We start from the raw sequence: 27183 nt of genomic DNA, 5'->3' as shown, positions 1-27183 counted from the left end.
GGGCAGATCAGAACAGAACAGATCTGTTATGAACAGCATTTTTTTCAGCCATTTCCTGCTGTGATTTTTATTGAATTTGTCTCCTGATATCATAAGGAAAATTTTCAAACTTCAAATATAGTCACTAAACCATCCACCTGTCTTGCAATTTAAGCATAGGAAAGACCACATTCATGTAACACAATCTTAGTTCTCTTTCTAGGTGTCTAATCTGTTCTTTTATTTGATGTCATTGCTTCTTGACTGAATATTAGAAATGTTTACAGAAACTCCGACTATATATAAATTAAAAGGTTTAACAAATTTTCTAAATTGCAATTTGATTACATAAGACGTGCTTTTTTCTGTAGAAGAAAGACTAATAATGACTTGTTCCAGCTTTAAACATGATGTCATCTTCTGCTAGCAATTATTAACATTTGATTTCTTCCCAGAACAGGAACAATGATTTGCTAGGAAAATTAGAAATTACAATTCACTTCATCAGATTCAGATATTCATATTCAGATTAAAGTATTAATAGCTTTTTTGTATTGTAAATATTTGAATTTTTCTTTTTGTATTGAAATCAGCATTAAATTCTCTAAAATGGTATGTAAGAGTTGGCATTTTTTGAATGTAACATTTTCTATAAGCATACAAAGTTAAAAAACAAAATGATTTTCAAAAGTGTCCACAATTTTGGTCACCATTATGTGTGTATGTATGTATATATATAATATGGATTTCTGTATACACATGGTCAGCTAAATTTCTTTCTGTTTCTGGTTAATTAATACTTCATTATTGAAAAATTTCATTTTCCCATAAAATGAGGAATGTAGAGAAAGGGGGGAAATCATCTTATGTAAAAGGGAAAGTTTGCAGTTATTGAAGAATTAGTCATGACTTTCTTGTGTATAAAACATTGTAATGACATCAATAGCTATTTAAATGTCCTGAATGCTATTTCAATAAGTTTTAATTTTATTGATATATTTCAAATTATTGTTCTTGGTTAATTAAAACGGATAGTCAAATTTCAGTTCATATTCTACAGAATCATTCAAATTATCGATTGAAAAGTTATCTTTCCATTTATTATTATTATTTTTTTTTTTTTTATGTCTACATGGAGGAGATTTTGACCAGATATTCTTGTCAAATGCGACTGCGAGGGGTTCGAGCCTTAATCGATGAAATTTAGTGTCTCGTAAGATTATGGGATTAGAGGCGAATAGCAATAGCATCGATCAACTGTTGAAAGAAACAGCCAAAATTATTGAGCAAGTATTCTGTGTCGCAGCGAAAGCCACAGGATATTTGGTTTGGAGGCGAGGAAATAATAGATTCAGCAACAACCTTCCAGTGAAATTATGGAAATATTGATAGTTTTATAGTATCATACTAGAACAATCATAATAATACGGCCATAGCTGTGTGTATTACAGATTCATTTAATGATAATGCTATATCTCACTTTTACCAAATTTTGAAGCGTAAGTGAAAAAAATGTCTTTAAATAATTTTCTTGTAAAAAAAGACATGTATCATAAATAATAAATTATGTTACTATTGATATTTTTTATCTCAGAATGGAACGCATTGTTCAATTTTATATGGAATCCTATGGAAAAAATTGTTTCATTCAGCGAGTGTGTGGGATTTCGAATAAGGTTGGAGAACGAATTATGCTCATTTAGCGAGGCTCCAGTGTTATCCATTTCCCGATTTCTGTTGATATTTCTAAATCAAACCGAATAGCCATGTGTTTCTACAGTTTTTTTATAATTAAACAAATGATTATTTAATTAAAAAATATATACCAAATATTTAATTATTTTTTGCTGTTTTCAGAAGCTCTAAACTTAAATCTGCATTTTTTCCCCAATTTTTTAGGCTCCAAGATTGTGCTGGCACGACCTAATGACATGCTAATGAAAAAAAACCAATAAATCATCGCATCTTTCTGAATAAAAGTGGCAACAACAAGAAAAGCTTCATTTTTCAAAGACCCACAATCCCAACTTCAACATACAAAATATCCATCCCGATGGAATCGAGAACAATGAAATAATAAAATCCCCAACACATCTGTTTAGAAATTTTTAATCACGCTATAATATTGATTGCTTATTAGTGCATATGTTTGACTATTCTTACTCACATACAAAAAAGTGTAATTTTATTCTTATGACACGTGTTGTAAAATATTCTTTCAAAAATAACAATCAAAGTTTTCCCTTTTGATTCATCTAATTAAAAAAAAAAAAAACTTTATTTTTTGCCCCATATGGACAAAAGCATTTAAATTATATTCGTTTTGAAAAATTTACTGGCAAACTGGATATAAAGATATGCTTCATGCTCGTGACATGCTGAAAGAAGTTTTTTAAAAACGGAATTTTCTCATTGACCACTTAGTAGAGAAACAGTATACTTGCAAATTTTGTGATATATTCGCAGCTTCAGAATTTGAAGGAACGTTTACTTGGGCATTCTAAACAGAAGCCGCATACATGTGAGTGGTAGTAAGCATTTTTTGTTCAACATGCACATTTAAAAGTTCATTTAATGTCGCATACGAATGAGGAATCCATCGCTTGCAGTTTTTGTAACAAAGTCTTTCTTTTTTATGTTTTCCAATTTCAAAAGATATTTATGGGCGCATAAATGAAAAAAAACTGTTTAAATGCAAGTTTTTCAAAAAAAAAAAAAAAAAAAAAAGGCCTTTTCACAAAACAGACTATTAAAAGTACATTTACGTCTTCATACGGGTGAGAAAACGTATACTTGTGAATTTTGTAACAAACCCTTTTCGGATAAGAGGAGTTACAAAAGACATTTAGTGATGCATACGGGAGAGAAATCTTTTTCCTGCGAGTTTTGCAAGAAAGTATTTTCCCGAAAGGCTTATTTAAAAGTACATTTACGTACGCATACGGGAGAGAAACCCTATGCATGCGACTTCTGTAACAAATCCTTTTCAGATAAGGGGAATTTAAAGCTGCATTTACTGGCGCATACGGGAAAGAAATTTTTTATATGCGAGTTTTGCAAGAAAGCCTTTTCCCAGAACGGTTATTTAAAAGTACATTTACGTACGCATACTGGCGAGAAATCGTATGCATGTGAATTTTGTAACAAATTCCTTTCAAATAAGGAGAGTTTACAAAAGCATTTACGTACGCATACGGGAGAGAAACCGTATGCATGTGAATTTTGTAACAAACCCGTTTCGGATAGGAGTAGTTGCAAAAAACATTTACGTACGCATACTGGTGAGAAACAGTATACATGTGAATTTTGTAACAAGTCCTTTTCGGTTAAGGGCAGTTTAAACAGACATCTACAAACGCATACTAGATAGAAACCGCATGGGACTTCGGCAATATAAGATATCCTCTTTCCATTTCTTTGAACAAATATTTACCAAAGCATATCATAGAAAATTATTTATATACCTCTGATGTTCAATAAAGCACTTCTTAATGGGAGAGCTTCACCTCATCTTAAAGAGAAAGATTTAAAATAATGATTTTGTAGTAAGTTAATGTTTCATAAAACAAGGACCAAAAAGTTTTATCGTTTTACTCATATATTTTTAAATAATCCCTCCTAAAATTCTATATTGTATTGCAAAGCGGGTAATAGCTATTCATTTTTATTGTGCGGGTTAATTCTTGAACTTAAATGAATATTCCAATTTTGCAGGGATATTGAAGAAAATAAAACAACTTTTCATCTTATTGTTCAATCGAAATTACAACTAGCAGTTGAAAATTTAAACGATACAGTTATAAATGTTCATTAGAAGCACCTCATAAACTACGGACAATATCAAGGCGATACGATAACTCATTTCATACCCTTTCAGTTTCTCCAATATCATACATTGAAACCCTGCAGTTATTCATGTTTGAAGTTTATCAACATCAGTAGATAGTTTTGGAATAAACACCTGCAGTTTTTTGTAGCCCCATATAAGTTTATTAATGGGAATGTGTTTTATACACATGCATCAAAATGTTTCCAATAAAAGTTTTTCTTTTATTGAAAAGTATTTTAAATTAATTACTTCATTTTTACTTTTGTGTGTGTGCCTATAACTTGTGTAAGTTTTCTTCTGTGACATTTTGTGCCTTCTTAAATTTTTTCAAAGTTGTGATTTATTACTAGAAATATATTATCTAATATGCTGAAGTATGACTTTGTACGGAAGTGTTTCAATTATGGAATTTGTATTACATGATTTTTCCTGCTTCAAATCTTCACTTTATATTAAAACATTTTGTATCGAACTGTTATTGTAAATTTTTCCTTAAATTTCTATTCTAAAGTTTAAAATTTAGATAAAAATTAATATTTAGAATGTAATTATGTGTTTTGTGTTTTATTGTGCAGGTGAATTTTGAGCATGTTATTTGTTATAGAACTTTAGTAAGATTCAGTTTAACATTCTTTAAGAAGATTTCGGGAAAACTATGAATATTTTTCTCGACATATTACCTCATAAATATTACATAAAAATATTATATATAAGGATAATTTTTTAAATATATTGCCTATTAAATTTTTTAAAAAAATCTTGTGTGTGCTATTTTTTTTTTCATTCTTAATTGATTACAAGGTTATTTTTTAAGCTGAATTTCCTATGGGGAACACACTATCAGCAGGCCTGAGTAGAAAAAAACGACGTTTATTTACACGAAGACAGGACAGCACACAGACGACAAATATTTACAGCGGAGACGAACACAGTAGCACACCACAGGCGATAATAGCCCACAAGTGGTAATTGTCCACAGCACACGAAGCGGCCACACAGAATCCAGCAGGAGAGGGGATCCTCGGAGCTTCGCTCTACAGTCTCTCCAACGGCTGAACTTCTCGCTGTCTTCTCACACAACTTCCCACAGCTCGCGACCGATGGAGTAGTTTAAGGAGAGCCCGCTTCCGTAGAAGCTATCTCCTGTAAATGGCAGGAAGTGGTGGAAATTAACCTAGCGTTACTTGAATGCCATGGACTTTTTACTTCGAGGGGAGCGGTCCGAAGGACCGTCCTCTCTCCGTTGCATGAAAGAAATGAAGCCTGGCAAACTTCCCACAGCTTCAGAGTGCCTGTCTTTTATAGTTCTGGGAGGCGGGGCTAGAAACTTCATCTTTCGGATCAATCTGGGCGTATCTCGGTTGCTAGTGGATGGATCGTGAAAATTCTCGAACTTTCCAGCATTATCCATTTTGTCACCAAAGTCCCGAAATTCGTCGCCAAGCTCCGAGTTCACTGACGCGGCACCCGCTCAGCACGCACCGGACAGATCGTACAACGGTTTTTTTCCCACGATGACACTATTCGTGACAGGAATCAAAATTCCAGGTTTGTAATAATATACATTGAAGTCTCAAATTAATTTATACAAATATAAAATTTTGTAAACTAACGAAAATAGTCGTTATGGTTATAGTTATCATTCAGTTGCTCTGTTAATATCAATCAATGGAATTACGAATACGAAATATCACTGATTTTATAGCTTTTGAGAATTCGTTTCTGCTGTTTGCTCTTCATCTGTATCTGTTAAGTTATATTTATTTCATCTCTATTGCATCCAAGGAAACATCATTGTGAGAGTAATTTTCTCAGTTTAGAGAAAACTCGTTTTTTTTTTGTTTGTTTTTTTGTTTTTTTTCCCCCATTGTAATTATGTGATTATCATTCTTTTAAAATAAGTTTTCAGACAATTTATAATTCAAAATAAAGACTAAATAAATAAAATATAAATCTGTTAAGCCAAATTTCAATTTTATTGAAAAATTAATTTTATTGATGAAAATGGAGGAAGAGTATTATGTTATCATGCAAAGGATAGAAGTGTGTCGGGTCATTCAAATGTGTTAAGTCATTTTCCTGGTAGTCTCAACCTGTTCGTCATTTTCAACACATACTAAATGATGATTCACAGTTGTATGTAAAGCCCGTTCATATATTTGATATCACATCCTGTATTTGGCGCATTAGGTTACTGATATTGCTAATTTTTCTAGTGAATGATAATGCAATTCGATTTGCCACTGCATTATTAGAAATTTATATGGATATTAAACTCAGTATATTTTGCTGAATGTAAAATGTCGTATTAAGTATTTTTACCTTCATTCTGGGAATATAAATCATTCGATCTTGTAATAAAGGAAACTTTTGAATAACGGTTTTGTTTATTTTTTTAAAGGATAAGTACTTGGGGGTACCTGTAATCTTTTCTAGTCTAACACTGGAGTTTGGCTGTTATAAACCATAATTGCATTTTTTTTAAAAAAATTTCTTATATAAGAGATATATGAAAAAAAGTAATATAATAATAATTATAAAATCGAACTGCACTTTCGACGAATCCGCTTTTCAGACCCTGAATCTAAAAAATACATTTTTGGAATTATATCATTTACACTGAGAATGAAAGAAAGAACTTTATGAAAAGAAAGAGTAAAACGAGTCTGTAAACGTTTCAAATAATATAAAATGGCAATCATGACTTTAATTATTCTGATATTCAGTTCAACAAATATTTATTTAAGATCTAAAATTCATGAATATGATTTATATAATATTATAATCCTATAATAAATAAATTATTTTTTAATCGGCAGTATAAAAATCTCCCAAAATACATATATGGTTTTCCAGTGCGTGTGTATTAACTGCGGCTAATAATTCATCGCCAAATATCGCTCGTTAATTGGCAGTTTCGCAACTATGTTCACGAATGACATGTGATGAAAACATAAGCACCGTTTTCTTCAGTATAATGCGAGTCATAGAATGCTTATGCGCCGGATTGAAACTATGAACTATTGAAGAGACGGATGATTATAGTTCAGATAGTGCCCTCATCATCTGACAGGGGTTCAAAATTACGATACTAGAGAATAGTTTTCAGATGGAACGTTAATATAAATACATTCAACGTTCAGGACTTTAGCCAAGGTTAAAAAATTTATGCGGGAGGTTTGAGTGAGACCTTTTCAGCTTTTTGATTTGTTTATTTATAATATTTGTTTATAATAAAGTCAGCGCAAGTCGGGTTTTTTTTTTTTGCTTGAAAATAAAGGTAACATGTTTTCTATATTTTCACACATTATCTCGAGTATTTCAATAGTAGAAATATCAAAATATTTTTATGAAGTATGATTTTTATTTATAAAAATTGAATTTGCTATAAAATATTTGAAATTCTTTTTGACAAAAGAAAACAATCTTAAAATTTTTTTTTATGGAGTTATTTGTAAAATTGGCAAAAACATTTGCAAATAAAGTGTGAACTTTCCGTGACTTGACAGAGAATTTGCCCTAAATTGAAAAATGTGGTATTGTTATGGAAATTCCCGGGGTTCTTTTCCGATTTGTTGGTCGATGTCGATAAACAGTCCTTCAGTATAAACGACGACAAATATCCAGCCGAGACGAACACAGGCAACACATCGTAGCTTACCACAACTGACAGTAGCCCACAAGCATTAATCGGTAGTAATAACAACCACAGCACACAAAGCAGCCAGTGATAATTCATTAGGAGGGAATATGCGTAGCTTCTCTCTAAGGTCTCTCGAAACGCCTGCAATGACGTCAATTCACGGTCACGTGTCGGGTACCAAACAAACCGCTTCTGTTCAATTTTCAACCATTCTGCGCATGTCGTGATGTCTGCCGATAACATTGACGAAACCATTGTTTAGTAAATATTACGCTAGCCGACAATTATTAAAAACTTCTGATTTTTTTTAAAGATATTATTTTGAATTATTTTCTCCAAATTTTCTTAGTTATATAATTTTATTTCTTATATTTAATTTTAATTAGTATTTTCAATGGAAGTATTGTTTTTGCATAATTAATTAACATCGCTTTTTAATTCGTTTGGTGCCGCTTTATTCTTTCCTTTCCCATATCCTCCCCCCCCCCTTTCTTTATCCGAAGGATACATTTTGACAAATGACTATGGCAGTGTTTTTGAAAAATTACATATGTTCTTTTTTACATATTATTGAATGTTGAATCTTATGAATATAGTTCTCCCAGTTAGTTTTTTTTAAAAATAATTATTACTCTTCGATAAGTTAATATTTTAAAGCTTACTAATAAAATTATTATATTTTTTTCTTATGTAATTACTTTTATAAATATTGAGACTTTGATGTTTTCAGTTTGCTCAGAGGAAAGAACATGAAACTCAGATTAGTATATATTGAATAAATTATGTTTACAATTTCAAATTATGAAATATAAAAGGTATGGATACCTTTTTTTAAATCTATGCAACTTATGAATAAATAATTTCATTTTAATTTGTAGAAATCATTAAAGGAAAACAAACAAAATCATGCTTTCATAATTTTTATTTGCACATTACAAATATATATATAGAGAGAGAGATAGAGATAAAATATATATGATAATTATTTGAAAAAATATGAATCAAATGGATGTTTCAATGTACTCACTAATTCAAAAAACTATTTACTATTTATCAACATTTATTTTTCTAGACTCTTAGAAATAATATAAACACAGTATGACAAGAATGTCAATGTAAATGATGAAATCATTTTTATTCAACAGAAACATCCTAGATACTAAAGAACTGGGGGGTTTTTATCACTAATAAAAACATAATGGTGAACAATATACTTTTAAAGCAGAACACTTATGAAATTTTTTTTAATGCTAAAGTTACATTGATAAAAAATTACATTGAATGAATATCAAAAAATAAAACAAAACAGTAAATTTAATAAACAAGAATAAGGCCATGATATATATATACAGAGAGAGAGGGAGAAGTTAAACAGGATATAAAGAGGAGTTGAAAGAAACACTTTTATGCTTTCACAGAATTTTATAATTCAAAATTGATATGTTAAAGAAACAGGAAAAAAAAGTGAATCAAGTGCATGTAGCAATGAAGTTGGGAATAAAAATTATATAATAAATGCTGATATGGAAATTGATTTTCAATGAAAAGACTTTTATTTATTAAAACAGAAATCACTGAGGTGCATAGTATTATAACAGGATATTATGATAACAGTCGATTTCAGTTTAAAAACAATAAACTATTGACATTTCATTTTTAACAATAGAAAAGTTGTTTGATATAAATTCACTTTCAATGCATCACAAATCTGCAAATGTAATTAGAAAACTAGTAATATTCACTTCCATCTAAGTTTAGCATTATAGCAGTTGTTATTTTTGCAACAGGAATTTGTTTACTTACATTAATTAAGTTTAGATAAGATTTTGTAGAAAAATGCGATGTAATATTCATGTAAACATTTAAAAAAATTCTAAGCATATTCAAAATCATCAGAAATTTCATCAAATGTGAATAAAGTAAATTAGAAATGCACTCATGATTTTGTTTGATTGTTTTTGAAGGGTAATCGCTTACTGATTTCTTTTTCTTCGAAGAGTTTTTCTAACAAATTACTGGAACAGCTATATTTAATAAATGGACACATACGGAATGAATTCTTCAAAATGATCGGAGCAAATCACCGACTTCGAAGGCTTAAAAAAATCTATACCAAAGCTATCAAACCATTTCAGGGTTGTTAAAAGGAAAATAAGAAAACATTTTATCATGACAGTCACTCTTGTGTTTCGCATTAAAGCATGCATCCATCAGCACACCAGTATTTCCTCTGTTAACACATAATAAGAGGAAAGAAAATGACTTAAAAATTATAACTTCAAATGGAAACAAAAAATCCGCTTCATACTTGGCGGAGAACTTTAATGGCAGACTGATCGACAAAAGCGGTGCGGATGATACTTAAATGCCATGCGCAAGAAGTACATGACATGTGACTTTTACGTCACATAAATTGACCCCATTCTCCATTGTCTCCTCGTTTGGTTGTATCTAACTGCCGACTCACTACTACACGACTGGCTACTCCACACACGACTCAATGCTGCTTTCATAATACACATCAGAACTCGGCACACAGCTCAATTCAGCAATTGCTTGAGCTCCACACAAGGCTTGCTCTTCGCTGGACTTATCCAACTACTCGCCGTTGACTCTTTCAACGATTACGAGTGGTTTCACGACTCTAGACAAGATTGACTTCGGCTTGAGACTGCCGGTATTTTATATAGTTCTTGGGAGGCAGGTAGAGAAGGTTCTGGAACAATCAGGCATATCTCGGTTCCTATTGGCTCAATCGCTGAAATTCTGGAAGCTGCCAGTATTATTTGTCGTTAGTCGCCAACTCTTGGATCACTGACTCGGTAGCTGATCAGCCTCCAACTGAGCTCACCGTAAACCGATTTTTGCAGTGATTGAACTCACCGGTTTTTTTTTTTTTTTTTTTTTTTTTTTTTGCCTAACCAAGCAACGAGGAGGCAATATTTAAACCATGAATAAAATGGACAAAAATAATTTTAAAAAATCCAAAAAAATGTACGGTGAAGCCTGGTACCAGAGAATACATTTTTTTAATTGAGGATGAGACCTTTTTCATGTCAAGGATAGTTCATAATTATAAACGCAAATATCTTCTCAAATTATCGCTAACTCCATGAATGTTTGTTTTTTTCCTATATATTTTCATGGGATAGCGTAAATTTTTGTTATTGTACTTTTCCAATAAGAAAAATGCGTAATGATAATGTTTCCAATAATAGAATAATGCGTTTATTTTTTAGTTATTTTCTTATTCCGGCATTGTAACCGGTATCAATTAATTTAGCATAATCACTTTACTGTAGCTACACGTTTCTGCCAAGACTATATGAGACATCATTTTGAATTGAAAGACCTTCACCGATCACCCAACATATTTCAAATTAAGTGGCTAACTTATAACCCTGTAAGTATTAATTTGCTAAATATAATTCTAAAAATCATTCTTTACGAAAATTAAAGAAAATGTTTCCCATCTCTTCTCAGCCATATTCAAGCCGAGTGCTTAAATTAGGGGCTTGCGGTAAAAGAGACATGTACTATTTTCATTTGGCTACAACGATCGATATCACTATACAGCTGCTGAGATAAGTCTTTCTTATCTCATAATTTTGGGTGTTGATTATTGTTTGTACCAGCTATCACTTCCTATTTCAATGTTTGGTGTCGCCCCCTATATCCTTTGAAAAAATACTTCTACTTTATCAATCCTACTCATACGGAATAGACGTGCTTTTACTTTCCTTGTAATTGTTTATGCTTCATTATCTGTGTTCATTGTAATAAATTTATTTTTATAATTAATATGAATTAAGTCCATTATTCTCGAATTGTTCACTATCAGCGAATTTATTACTTGCTGGCATACCGCCAGAATTAAACCTATCGCTGCCACAACATAAAATTGATCCGTCGAGCCGGAGAGATAGCTTTATAAAATGTCTCTCATCGCTTGAAATGTTGAAAGAAGTGCATTTGAAACTAAATAATATTGAAATATTCATCAAGGAATTCCAGTTTTCCGATGACTCCAAAAAAAGATACTATACAACTTAGCACTAAGCTAGCATCAGTTAACGATATTCTACGAGGACTGGCTCAAATATAGTGTGAATTATGTGCTCTACCTGAAGCTGTGGATTTTAATAAGTGCCTTAGAGCTTATTCTTGATTTGGAAAATGTTCTGAGGAAATGAATGTAAGCCTTCTTGTATTTCTTTTCAAATATGAAAACGGGAGCGAAACCGTTTGCACTATTCCAAAAACAAATATTCAAATACCTGTCTTACCTTTGCCTACATTTAGTGGAAAATTTCAAGAATTTGTGCTCTTCAAATCTCAGTTTATGAATGTTAATAAAACCAACCCATGATTGGATGAGACTCAAGAACTCATACTATATCTGAAAAGTTCTTTAAAAAAATGAAGCAGCCTTAATTCAAAGCGATCAAGATACTTTTGATTCTCTGTTGAATGCCTTAGAAAATAGATATCAAAATAAACGAGCGTTAGTTGATATACACATATCAGAAATACTTTCGATTAATGAATTTCATAATGAAAATCCTACTCGAATTAGATCATTAATCGATACTCCTAGAAATCATATATGATCTTTAAAAAATTTAAATTTGAATCGAATCCTTTATCTGATGCTATAATATTACATGTGTTAAATAATAAAATTGATAAGGAATCTCAAAGATTACTCCAATTAAGTCTAACAACGACGGAAGTTCTCAGTTTAGAAAGACGTCTTTCATTTTTGGAATTAAGATGCATGCAGCTAGAATCTGTTATTAAACCAGATTTCTTGACAAGAAATAACCCAACAAATGTAAAATAACTTCCGTTTTCTGTGGAAATAATAATTTTCTAGAGTTAAATCTCTTTTATTCAAAAACAAGCAAAGTAAAAAATGCTTCATGAATGAATCTAGTTTTTATCATCCCTTATATAAATGAGATAAATTTTAAAAAATTTCAGTTCCTGAAAAGAAGGTAATTGCTAAATTAAACCATTTTTATAATCTCTGTCTGTCAACAAATCATTCTAATAATAGCTACAGTTCTTTTTTCTGAATAAACTTCAAAAACTAAAATATTAACGCAATGCATAATATCTTACTATGTGAAGACAAATGTATTACTAATAAAAAAATAAATTCTCCTACAGCGAACGAAGCATCCGAGTCATCAGCGATTCTATAAATAAAGGATTGTTTAATACTGCTATGATTTTTATTTATGGTCCAAAGGGGGAACTAAACTTTCGTTGCGTTTTTTATTCAGCTACAGAAAATAATTGTTTAACGTTGAAAGCAGCAGATAGGATTAAATAAAATAAAATAAAAACCAACTCCACCGTACAAGGTCTAAATAATTATCTTTTAAGAACTATTATTTTGCAAAGGCAGCTGTTTCGAACTTAAATGATCCATTTCACTTGAAGGTTGCCTTTTTCCTCATTCCTCAATAAAACTACATCCTTCAAAAAAGACAAACATTTAGGAACTTGCAAATCCTCCATATTGAATTCTTGCATATAAAGATTTTAATCAACCTTCGGAAATTTCTTGCTTATTAGGAAGTGAATTCTTTTTTGATATTTTTGGTCCAAACCAAATAAAATTGCCTAACTGTAATTTCAGATTAGTAGAATCTAAATTTGGATTTACTGTCGCAGGATCGTATAACGATGAATTTTTTCTTAGATGATACCCTACGCTCTTTTTAGGAAACAGAAAATATTTCCGAAGAGCAAACTAAATTTAACGATAAACTTTCATACTGTGAAGATCATTTTGAAAGAACGCACATTGGGAAATCTTGTGGTAAATATTCTGTTTCGCTACCATTTAAACAAAATATTGAAGAAAATGTAAATTTAGGGGATTCTAGAACCACTGCGTCTAAACGCCTAGCTCAACTCTGGAGATGTCTAGACTGTGATAAATTAAAAGTTCTTTACACAGAATTTAATGAAGAATATCTTTCGTTAGATTATATGGAAGAAATTGTGAAAATTGATGAAATAAAATCTGATGATGGATTCTTTCTTCCACACCACGTTGTACTTAGATCTGGCACGTTCGTCCCTTAACCCTCTCGATTCCAGCGAGGCGGTTTGGGGCGGTTTGAGAATTTTCCCTATAATATCCACGTGGGTCGGTTTGGGGCGGCTGTTAGCCGTTTTAGGGCAGATGGGTATTAAAAGAGGCTCCTCTACTGAACCTTCCAGGAGGTCCTCGTTATCTTCGACAATCGCGGCTTTTTCCCAGTAGTTTCCCCTGTGCTTTAGGGCAGTAGGGGTTGAGGAGGGATTCAGTAAATAGGTTGTTGGCGTACATTTTGTATTTTGAAAGGGTTTTAGTTTCTATTTTCACGTGTTGTTAGCTCAAAATTGGAAAGATTTTATGGCCATTTATAAAAGAAATTTTCCACTGAAGTTCTCTGGTAACGATGAATGATATATAAGGATACCGACACGTTGTTTATTTTTCGGACAAGCATCAGAAGCCCTTTTCAGTAGTAAGACTATTGTAATGATATAGAGACAAACCATTGCATTAACACTGCGGCCTATTCACATCGCAGTTTTCTCACAAAATGGGTAGCGACAGTTGTTACTATGGAAGGAAGTCGTTTTACACTCCAAGCATCTTATTCTTTCATCAAAGGACTGTCGGAAATTCTGAGGCCGTGTACAAACTACCGCTTTTAAAATAGAATTAAAAGACAAAAAAAAAGTTTGGGAGTATTCTTTATCGCCCTCTTTAAAGAGTGAGATAAGTTATATAAATACTGAGTTCCTTCTTAGAATGCCATTCTGAAAATTTCTCTTCAGTTGTGAATTGCTACTCTTTATTTTATGTACTGTGAATCGGGTGTTTGGATTATCAGAGTAATTTTTCTATTGAAACGCTTATTATTTCTTCATCATGAGTAAAAGAAATCGTGAACACACTGAAGAAGAAATTAAAGCAATTTTACTTGATTCTAATGAAAGTGACAGTGATCTATCAGATGATGGTTGGCCAAAAAATGATACTTTAGCTGATCTCTCGTTTATTCTAAGCAAAGAAGCAGGAGATGAAACTAAAGAGGGTCAGATGAACGAGAGAGAGAGAGATGAGGAGTCAAAAAATGTTATATGATGTACATATTATCAAAAATTTGCAAATGATTCCCTCGTGTGGAAATTTGTGGAAATTTAACATGAAGCTTTCGTTCAAAAATTTATCTTGTCTTAACAATACTATAGAAAACTTCACATAACATTTTAAAATCACAAATTCAGCTTGAAAAATTCAACATGACAGTTCATACTAAAAAAGTAATATTTATGATTAATGTAATTTTAAATGTGTTAAATCTTCATATTTAGTTTATGAAGAATGTAATGTTTTAGTAAAATGTTCAGGCTGAAAACTGAAGGAATGTATTTTCGAAATATATTTCGCTGAGTAATTTTTCCCCCGAATTTTATTTCATAAATGTTTGTATTTCATTATTAAATGAAGTTTTAAAAATATGTTAACTCATCTATCGAAACAATTCGATAGATGAGATATATAAGATTTGACGTAATACATTCCCTTGGTTAGAAAAAAATTCCCTTGGTTAGAAAAAAATTTTAATAGTTATATTTTAAAAGATTAGTAAAAATAAGTGGCAAAATAAAGATATTTTTGGAATTTATATTTGCCCTAAATTCTTTTTCGATTATTTAATGTAAAAGCAAGAATGCGTGAGGTTTTGGGGAAAAAAATGTGAAAACTTCTTTAAAAAATTTTTCTAAAACTTTTCTCTTAGTATCACTATCGTAAATGCAAAATAATATTTTATATTTAAAAATTCAATAAAGATAATCGTTTATATTGAAAAAAAAATGCTAAAGACAATAAAAAAAAAATCTTAGCTGAGTGTTGAAAGAACATATTATTTTCGAAACATCTTTCAAGAAGAGCAATAAAATTTTTTTATCCAACGATTGTTTTTATTTTGGTATTAAATGAAGATTTAATACATTATCTTATTTATCACTGAAAAGCATTCACATCTATACTATGTTAAAAAATGAACTAATTGCATTGATATATATATAATGTATGTTTTACATTACTATGCAAAAAAATTTTACATGGTAATATATGACATATTATTTAATTTTGGCAACAAAAAAAATGTAAAAGCCTATTGAGAATCAAATGAAACATAAAAATGTTTTTGAAATTGCTAGTAAAGCAAATTTTTATTTAAATGGTTTGTAAGCCTAACATAAAACTTACAAAAAAAAAACTATTTTCTAAATTATAGAATAAATTTCAAATATTTTGTAAAAAAAAATACCCCACAAAGATGATGAGCGAAACACTTCACACTAAAAAATATAAATACATTAGAATAAAACTCTTAAGCTGATGGAAAATGAATCTCGTTGTCGAAAACCACAAGGCAATTATTCAAGGTAGAGCGTCGACAGTTTTATTACTTCAGAGTGAGAAGTTAAACTGCCCCTCAGCTAGGAAGAGTCCATGTCTTTCAGAGCCACGCTGAAAGTGCTTGGATGTTAAAGAGTTAAGAGTAGCATTCAAAGGCTCACAAAAAAACTAATCTAAATATCTCCCTTAATGATGTTCTTTGTAAAGTAAGTACAATTCATGAAGACTTATTTTATATAATGCTTCGTGCGCGTAAATATCGTTATTTCTTTTGCTGTCACATATGCCACATGTTTAGATAAATTGAAATAAATTCCCAACAGAGACATTTTCAGAAAATACTTTGGAAAATTAGTCCAAATGAACCAGCAAATTTATGAATTGAAAACGGTCACTTATGGAATAACACCTGCATGTTGCCTATCTTCGAGAGTTCTAAAGCAACTTGCAATGGATGAGAAAGACAACTTTCCCATTGCAGCTAATGTTGTTCTGCAAGATGTTTACTTGGATGATATTTTAACTGGATGTTCCAGTCACCATAAACTTGAACTATTAAAAACTGAACTTATTCTCCTCTTTAAAAGTGCAGAAATGAGCTTGCACAAATGGTATTTCTCACATGCAAACAGTGAGTTTTCTGAGTTAAATTTCGATCGATTATCTGAAGGAACTGTAAAAACTTTGGGTGTTTTGTGGAATAGTTCCTCAGACATCTTTTGTTTCAAAGTTTCTCTTCCTACCAATTCGATCTTCACGAAGAGAGATGTGCTATTTCAGATCATACTCCTGTTTAATCCTGTTGGTCTTTCAGGACCTGTAATAAGTAAAGACAAATTCTTCACGCAAAAACTATGGCTACTTAAATTAAATTGGCATGAGAAACTACCTTTAGCAATTTCAAACGAATGGATTTCATTTGTTCTATTCTTACCGGATTTTTAAAAAAAAACCTTAAAATTCCAAGTTCTGTCGTATTAGGGCATCCTGTAAGAATTTTTCTTCTTGGATGCCGATGCCTCGGAAATGTTTCTGTTCACTCAAAAAATGGTAACAAAAACTGTCACTTTCTTTGTATTAAATCAAGAATAGCTAGGGATGACGAATATTTTCAGAGCGGTTATTACGTAACCAATATCAAAAAGTCACAAATACAAGTGATCAATACTTTTCAAAGAGGGGTGTGATTCAAATCCTTCATACGATCTTACTGATGATATTTCGATTACAGGTTTTGGATCACGATAGAAAGTAACAATCGATACGATATCACTGAAATTTGCCGGAGCGGTGACGATACGATCTGTCCAATGAAAGCTCTCGAAAGAAATCTGTGATTGGATTGAAAAGTGATCGGACCGGTTATTGGAATTATCGTATCGTATCATTGAATTGCATATCACTGAAATTTATCGGAGCGGTGATTTCAGCGGAAAGTGCGAGGCTTCACTGGAAAGTGCGAAGTCACCGCTTCACTTTACGGGAGTGACCGATATTCGTATTTGATGATGCACTATTCCATACAGATCATTTTTAATTGCTCGTGACATGATTGACTTTGATTACATGTACTCTGTTTACTGCTGGCGCCATCTATTGGTAGAATATAGGACTAAAGTAAACATTTTAAAGAAATGACATATATTTCCAGAAATGACATATATTTCCAGAAAATGGTTCACTCTAATAAATAAATTAAATAAATCGTTTTGCGAAAAAAAAATAATAAAATTTAAGAAGTAAGCTGAAACAGATAAATTAATTCAATCACACGATAATTAAATTAGTAAATTAAATATTAATTACAATTAATAAATTTTATATTTAATATTAAGTAATAATTTTTAATTAATAATATGATTGAAATAACAGATATTTGGAACGCATATTTAAAAATAACAATATTATTTGTTATTCAAAAAATCGTGGATTATGCATCTCTAAGAATAGCAACGCGCAAGACTATCCATTCCCCGGTTGGAGCTTTCAGCCTGCTTCCTGCTGCCCAAGCTAGTGAACAAAGTTGTGGCTGCACTTAAGACTGATCTTCAGGAAATAACTTTGTATTCTGATTCCAAAATTGCCTTAAGTTGGATAAGGTCTTCACCTCACCTTCTCAAGTCATTTGTCGCTAATAGAGAGGCAAAAATACAAGAATTAACTAAAAACTTATCTTGGCAACATATATCGTCTGAAAATAATCCAGCTGACCTCCTTTTCAGAGGTTTGAATGTCCTAGATTTAATCAAGAGTGAACTATGGTGAAAGGGAGACCCGATCCTTCAAAGCTTGTATATACTGAACATTCTCAGAACTGCATTGATGACATTGAAGGAAAACTAGGGATGACGAATATTTTACGAGCGGTTATTACATAACCAATATCATAAAGTCAGAAATACCGGTGATCAATACTTTTCAAACAGGGGTGTGATTAAAATCCTTGATACGATCTTACTGGTGATATTTCGATTACAGGTTTTGGATCACGATAGAAAGTAACAATCCATACGATCTGTCCAATGTAAGCTCTCGAACAAAACAGAAAAGGAGAAATCTGTGAAAGAGTTGAAAAGTGAACGGACCGGCTATTCTTGGAATTATCATATCATTGAATTGCATATCACTGAAATTTATCGGAGCGGTGACTTCACTGGAGATTGTGAAGTCGCAGCTCCACTTCATGAAAGTGACCTTAACTTTCCGATATTCGCTTTTGATGATGCACTATTCCATACAAATCATTTTTAATTGTTTCTGACATGACTTTTCATATATACTGTTTATTGCTGGCGTCATCTATTGGCAGAATATTGAACGAAAGTAAACATTTAAAAAAATATATGTATATTTATTTCAAAGTTTTCAGAAAATGGTACTCCAATAAAGAAATTAAATAAATATTTTTGAAAAAAAATCAAATTTAAAAGTAAAACAAATATTTTAAAATAACAATAAAAAAATTATTTGTTATTCAAAAAATCCTGAATTTTGCATCTCTAGGGAATTGAGGACACATCGCTGGTAGTCAGTATGGAAATTGACACTTTCTAGAAATCGGCCAGACCAAGCAACCTAAATGAGTACAATCACAGCACAGCTAAGAAAAACGTCATGATGGTTGATGTGAGCTTCCCTGTGATTGGACTCCGGAAGGTTGACATGAGAATGGCGATTCCTCCGGTAATTTCTTGTTTACACTTAGCGCAAGTTTCAACTCTGTAAAAAAAAAAAAAAAAAAAATGTGATATTCGTGTTTTGATTTTGTTAAGGTGACCATTTTTTTTTTAACCTGAAACCAGGACAACATGAATTTTGACCAGCCACGCTCAAATTTTATAAATTTTTATCAAAAATTCACCCAACGGCCAACCTGTATACCTAAGTAAATAAAAAACTTTTAGATATCAAAAAACGTTGCGTTTATTTAAACACAAGAAATGTGAAAACTAAAATATGATTTTACAATATAAAAATAAAACATAATAAACATAACATGATAAGCCATACCTAATATAATAACATAATAAAACATAAGGAGTTATTTAATTTAGTTTGTTTTTTTATATTTTTCTGAGGAGTGAATTGCTTTTAACAAATTTTTGTTTTCCTGTATATTTTCATAGAATTCCATACAGGTTGCATTTAAATTATTTTTGACAATCAACAAGGATTTCAAAGTTTCCACTTTCAATTGGGTTTTCTCGCTAGTCCAGAAGTTGTTTAATAAAGAAAAAACCCGTTCGGTCGGTTAGTTCCTGGCATACAGAGGCAATACTCTACCAATTTGCCAATATTATTGGACACATCATTTTCTTTAAAGGTTTTAAAAATTTCAATCCACCTATCTGATACCGAAACACAATTTTGTTTCCAATGCCCAAGTTTCTCATCTGTGGTGTAGCGCTGAATGAAACAGATTTCATCTAAGAGCTCAATTAAATTTATTTCCGGATAATGTTGAATTAAATAGTCACTGCATACTTGAACCATTTGATGCGTAGATTTCACATATAATGTAATCCAATTAAACTTCTCGATTCCCTCAAAATGGCCTTCCCATTCTTCCAGACACTGAAAACATATACTGTAAAATTCCACCACTTTTTCTTTGAAAATATTCGATTTAACTAAGCCGTCTTCTTCTAGATTTTTTAAATTTTGTCGAACTTGCAGTGGCAGAAACACACTTGCTATCCTGTCAGCAATTTTGGCTTTAAGGTCCTTATAAATGATATTTGTTTCCAACATAGAAATATCTTGTCCTTCTATCTAAAACCGTGTTATGAAACATTGACGACACATTATAGAGAAAGAAAAGCCAGGATTCGGTTTCAGGATTCTCAAAATAATTTTTAATAATTGTCGGAATTTTTTCATTAGACGCAAAATACGATTTTAATGCAGGAAATATTTCCAACACGCGCTCAATAGCTGGTCATAACGCTAACCACCGCGTAGCACTGTAACCCAAAAGTTTTTAATATTCTATGTCTACAAAATCACAAAATTCTTCTAATTCACTGACGCGCACAGTATAAATGTAAAAGTAAGAGTAAATCTTGATAATTAAAGTTTGTATATCAATTGGAAAGCAGTCCCCCACGGTTTGTATAGAATTGTTTAAAAGATGCGCTGAGCAACCAATTCCCACAAGCTCCCGTCCGTCCAAAGTAGCTTTTAGCTTGGTAAAAATATTATTTTTCCCGCTCTTCGCATGCCTCCAAAAAAAGTGTTGGTGTTGTCGGCACAAAACCCTAATATCTTGTTTTCTAAATTATGTTTTTTTAAGACCTCTACAATATATTCGGTAACTATGTCAGACGTTTCTCCTGGCAAATCCTTTACTTCAATAACTTTTACCTGCATTCCATTCTTGTATGAAAAATATCTGATAAGTAAAGGAATAAGTTTAATTTCTTTGTGATTTGAGGCGTCTGAATACACTGATATAAAACTTACGTTTCTCAAATCTTCATCCAATTTTTGATTTGCATAAGGGACAAGTACATCGGTGATTATAGCTTCACATTTGGTCTTAGAGCATGTGAATTTAGCATCGAAATATGCCTTAATAAGTTTACAGGTACAGTCCATTGATCGAAAAGATTGATTATGCATAACTGTATGATATGTAGGGAAGACGAATATTTTCAGAGCGGTTATTACGTAACCAATATCAAAAAGTCACAAATACAAGTGATCAATACTTTTCAAAGAGGGGTGTGATTCAAATCCTTCATACGATCTTACTGATGATATTTCGATTACAGGTTTTGGATCACGATAGAAAGTAACAATCGATACGATATCACTGAAATTTGCCGGAGCGGTGACGATACGATCTGTCCAATGGAAGCTCTCGAAAGAAATCTGTGATTGGATTGAAAAGTGATCGGACCGGTTATTGGAATTATCGTTTCGTATCATTGAATTGCATATCACTGAAATTTATCGGAACGGTGATTTCACCGGAAAGTGCGAAGTCACCGCTCCACTTTACGGAAGTGACCGATATTCGTATTTGATGATGCACTATTCCATACAGATCATTTTTTATTGCTCGTGACATGATTGACTTTGATTACATGTACTCTGTTTACTGCTGGCACCATCTATTGTTAGAATATAGGACTAAAGTAAATATTTTAAAGAAATTGCATATATTATTAACTCATCTTTGCCAGAAAATGGTTCACTCTAATAAATAAATAGTTTTGAGAAAAAAAAAATTTAAGAAGTAAGCTGAAACAGATAAATTAATTCAATCACACGTTCATTAAATTAGTAAATTAAGTATTAATTACAATTAATAAATTTTATATTAAATATTAAGTAATAATTTTTAATTAATAATATGATTGAAATAACAGATATTTTGAACGCATATTTAAAAATAACAATATTATTTGTTATTCAAAAAATCGTGGATTATGCATCTCTAATGATATGCCCACAAACCTTCAGCTGCAGCTATTTTCTTCTCGGCAGTTTCAAATTCTTTTTTCTTAAAATATGATGTCATACTCGAACTTGCAATTGCTGCTGACACTGCTCGTTTGTGTTTAACTGTTTTTATGTGGTTTTCAATGTCGCTTTTTCCACTATTTGCAATAGAAAACGTACTTCTACATTTTTCACAATATACTCCACTAGGATCAATATTATTACTTTCTTTAATAAATGTATATTTTAATTTTAAATCATCATTAAATACGCACTTTCGTCGTTTTGCCGCCATGATAATAATAAGGTAGGTACATCACAGTAGTTAGTACATCAGACCACCACTGGCTTGTATGACGTCGTGGCGGTCCTGCTCATGCGACACCTGACGATATGACATGGGATTATCAGGGTTGCCAGTTCTAATTTTATTATTTTATTTTATTACTTTTTTGTTTTAATGTTTTCTAATCTAAAACTGTGTACTGGTTTTACTTTCGTGTACTGGTTTTGTTTAATGACTAACCAGGACTTATGCCCTGAAAACTAGTACTGTACTGGTAAAATCAGTACGAATGGTCACCTTAATTTTGTTAACCCGGCACAAGCTAAGAACTCGTTCAGGAGCATACGCTGGAAAACAAACCTCCATTCCTTCTTCCTGTAAAATAAATAAATCCTCTAGCATATCAGTATATTCTGTTTATTTTTTTAAAAATCCCACTGTAACTTTTGGCTGAGTTTAATATGACCCTAGATGTACTTTCTGAACAAGTGCTTATACATTCAGGATAATGGACGGGCATGAAAAGAATGTCTTTCATTGTTATATTTATTGCATACATTTTATTTTCTTGTTTATTCATGATAGCAGATTCCTTATATTAAATATATATCAAAATATTGCTTTTTTTTATTCTAAAAATGAAAACTTATTGCGTATGTATTACCTTTCTGTTAACTCTTTTGTTTTGTTCACTCAGTCACAATGTGCAGACAATACTAAACTACTACTACTAGTATCCAGATTTCTTTCTTTTGCTTTAAATTCTTTCTTTTTTTTAATTCACTTTTATGCTTATCTTTTTATTAAATTAACAAAACAAATTGCATAATTAGCACAAAATATGTAGATTTGGATTTAAAAAAAAGGGGGGATGGAAACAGGGGTGTTTGTGCTCCGGGGATTTTGAACTTCGATACCCGGAAATTCCGGGGATCGTCGTTCAAAAGGAAGTAGGAATATAATGAATTATTTATTTTGATCTGGGTAATTTTGTTTGCTTTGAAAGCAGAAAACGCAAGGTCAGTGTGTGTGGTGAAAACTTTTCCTTTCTTTCTCCAAAGGCAGAGATAATGCTTGAAAAGGGGGAAAAAACTTCTTTTTTTGTTCTTTCCTTATTGCGAGTTATGACTCATTCCCCCGGTTCTCGGACATTCTCTTCTGGATTCTTTTCGGCAAGTAGGCGCGGCAGAAAAAAAAGGGAGAGACTTCGTTCGACCAAATGTGCGATCACGTGACCGGGTTCAAAGGTCTTATCTCTCCTGGCGTGGCGCCAATAAGTAGAGAAGGGGGATTTTTCGCCATATTAGCTATTTGTCATTGATCGCTTCGCAACTTTTTTTTCTCCGCTGTGTAAAATTTTCGTTTCATTTATTGATGCACGTGTAAATTTTTCGTTTCGTTTATTGATATATTTTTTTATTTATGTACGCAAGAGAATTTCACTATGAAATTTCTCGATATAAATAGTGATATTATACAATTAGAAGAAGGTGTCCGGAATGCATTTAGGTGGAATTGGATTGAACGGAGAGATCGTAATGGGGATACCATCGGCACATGGTGCAAGAAAATAAATGTTGCTGGACAAGCATATTGTGTTTTTTGTAACTCACTGCTGAAGTATGGTGGGGAAGGATTCAAGGCTTTCACAAATCATTCTAAAACTGTGACGCACATAAAATATTCAAAGTGCATTAGACATTCAATGACTTTAAGTAATTATGCTAATTCAAAAAATACTGATGACTTACTGGAGACTGATGCTTGGCCATTGGATATAGTGGCAAGAAAAGCACGCCAAGCGGTATTAATAACTTCGTTTATCGCCGAGAATTCTTGTTCTTTCAATGTAGCTCCCAATTTAATTGAACTCTGCAAACAGTTGAGCCGCGATCAGACGGCACTAAACTCGTTGGAATTGTCCAGGACTACTGCATGTTATAAGATGAAATATGGGCTCGCAAAAACTATTAAAGAAAATATCATTAAAACTTTAAAGGAGACTCCATTTTCTCTAAATTTGGATGAAAGTACTAGCAATGCTCAAGAAAGTATACTGGCAATGTTGGTGCAGTTTTATGACAATAATCAAAATGAAGTTGTAGTTCATCATTTTGCATCTCTAAAGATGGAATCTTGCAATTCAGAAGCTGTTTTTAAAGCAGTTGTTAATACTATTGAAGATAATAATATTCCATGGGCAAACTTAATTAGTGTATTAATGAACTCATGTAACACCATGCGTGGAAAAAAAAAAAGGTGTTGAAACCAGACTACGATCAAACAAAGCACCCCACTTATTAGATATTGATGGTGACACATGTCACACAGCTAGTAACTGTGCAAAAAAATTTGCTTCATGTTTTGATAGATACTTAGAAGATTTGTTTGATGACATCTATTTTGATATGAAAAGCTGCAGTAAAAGAGAAAATTTTTTCAAAATCTGTGAATCCCTTGGTATTAAAAAACTTAAGCCCTTGAAGAGACCAGACCATAGGTGGGTGTACATTTTATGTGTTTTAGAAAGAATCAAAGATCTGTGGGATGCTCTTATTGCATTTTATTTTCACTACTTGGATAAAACTGATAAAGGGGGGTTATTTTTCTTATGTTGAAACTGTATACAATAAAAGAAATATTTCTGCAGCTCAGAAAAAAATTATTGAAGGGGTGTATTCTTGCTTGTATTCCCAACAACTCACAAAGGATGCTTTAGCTCGGAAAAAAAGAATACTGAAAGGGTTATTTGTTATGCAAAACAAAACTTTATTGCATATGGCATTATATTCAGCAGTATTACCAGAGTTCAACACATATATTAAATTATTTGAAACAAAAAAAAACAATGCTTCATTTAATACATTCCAGTATTTATAAATTGATGGCAAAATTTTTCTCTTTTTTTTATGAAGCCAGAAAATATAGAGTGCACATCTTATAATGATTTATTAAAGGTTGATGTCACAAATCCAGAATTCCATCTACCTAGCAAAGTAATATTTACTGGTGCAGAAGCTTCCACTCTTCTGAAGAAATTATCAAAAAATCATCCAATAGCAAAAGAATTCCAAATTTCTCTGATGAAAGCTTATACTAATACAGCACAGCATATGAAACAGAAATTACCCCTTAAAAATTCATATCTAATTAGTTTTACAGCATTAGATCCAGAGCTAAGAGGTAAAACCAGTACAATATTAGCTTTTGAAAAATGTCATCTTTTATGTCCCATATTTTTAGTGATAATGAAAAGTCAAAAGTAGAAGCTGAAATAAGGTTATACCAGAGTGACATTGATATCACCAAAGAAATGCTCTACACGTCTGATGAAAGTGGAAATCAAGTCAAGTGTACAATTGATAAATATTGGTCTAAAGTTTTTAATTTAAAAGATGATTTCACAAATGATTATAAGTATCCTACATTGGCTAAATTGGTCAAAGCCTGCCTTAGCTGCTTCCATGGCCCATTAGTGGAAAGTGCATTCAATTTAATGGATACACTTGTCACTGACTATAGAACCTCTCTTAAGATTGATTCCCTAGATGCAGTGCAGACTATTAAATATGATTTAATGGCTTCAAAAGAAACCTCATGTGAAAAATATGGCTCAAAAAATCCAATGACTGATCCAATTCACAAAGATCTCTTATTGAATATGAACAGAAATTGGAAAACATATCAAGAGGACTTAAAAACATGTATTTCAGATGAGTCACCTATAAAAGTCTCTGAAAAACCTTCTACATTAGCAGAAAAGCAAACTGCTTCTACCTCTGCATGTGCAGTTCTCGAGGAAATTTCTTCAACTGTAAATGAGGAAAATAAAAGTCAACATTCCTGCAATTATGAAGTTCACCACAAAAGAAAGACAAGCCCACAAACATCAGAAAATAAAAAAAAGCAGCAGAAATTAGATAATTTTTTTTAAAGAATTAATTCAGGTAATTTAAAATATTTACATAAAATGTAGTAGTTTATATGTTTGAAAATTTATGGTTATTAATTTTGCAAAAAAAGTAATTCATTGAACTTTTATAATTAGGTCATTCAATACTTCATAATTGTAATTTTTCCTTTCTCCCCCCCCCCTTCTCGAAACTCCAAAATGTCGGTAGTAAGTCCGTAAAAGTTTCAGGGGATTTTTTGGGGTCCCACAAACACCCCTGTGGAAAGAACTTTGAAAATATCAAAATGTTATACATACTTCAGTGTAATAATGATGTAAGAAGCAATGAGGGACAAGATCAACTATGATTGCAATTCTTTGTTATGAAATATATGCAAAAAAGATATACAAAAAAAAATTATATACAAATTGGGTTTTTTTATTATGTATTTATTTTACATTTTAAAAACAACTCAATAACCTGAGCATGTATTTCCTCCCATGTTTAGATAGTGTTAAACTTTTGGACCAAGTGTCATTATAAAACTGTAATTGTCATGAACATTTTTTCATTCAATTCTAAATGGCTATTGTTTCAGTGCTCAGCAATGATAATCAAATGAATGTATCTGTCATCTTCTTTGATTTATTTAATAAGTAATAATTTTTATTAATAATGATCATGTTTCAAGAAAAAGTTTGTAATTAGATATTTGTGTATCAACTGCATGCTAACAATTAACCACTAAAGATCACCTTCTAATAAGTTATTTCATAAATAAAACTTGACTATATTTGCCAACTGCATACAGTTAATATGCAAATACCGTTTATTATATGTACAGTTTACTCAATAATTGATAAGTAAATCAATATTTTTATATAATATGCAGTTTTATGCTATACTTATAATTTATTTCATCATAAAATTGTTTGGGACTTATTTAAAAAGACGGTGCATCTTGTATTTTAATGAATAATTAGTTTATATCAATCAGAAAGATTGTTTATGACACTTTCTAGAGATCATCCAGACCATGACTATAGACTATAACACATAATATAGGCCTGTGTGTTATAATAAAAATGTGAATGCAAAACTTGAAAGATTTCATTTTGAAATAACTATTTTGTTAACCTTCAGTTCATGTTAACGTCTTCTGCTGCA

The sequence above is a fragment of the Argiope bruennichi genome, chromosome 10, assembly GCF_947563725.1.
Source record: "Argiope bruennichi chromosome 10, qqArgBrue1.1, whole genome shotgun sequence".
Classification (NCBI taxonomy): domain Eukaryota; kingdom Metazoa; phylum Arthropoda; class Arachnida; order Araneae; family Araneidae; genus Argiope; species Argiope bruennichi.
This window is presented reverse-complemented; position numbering follows the sequence as displayed.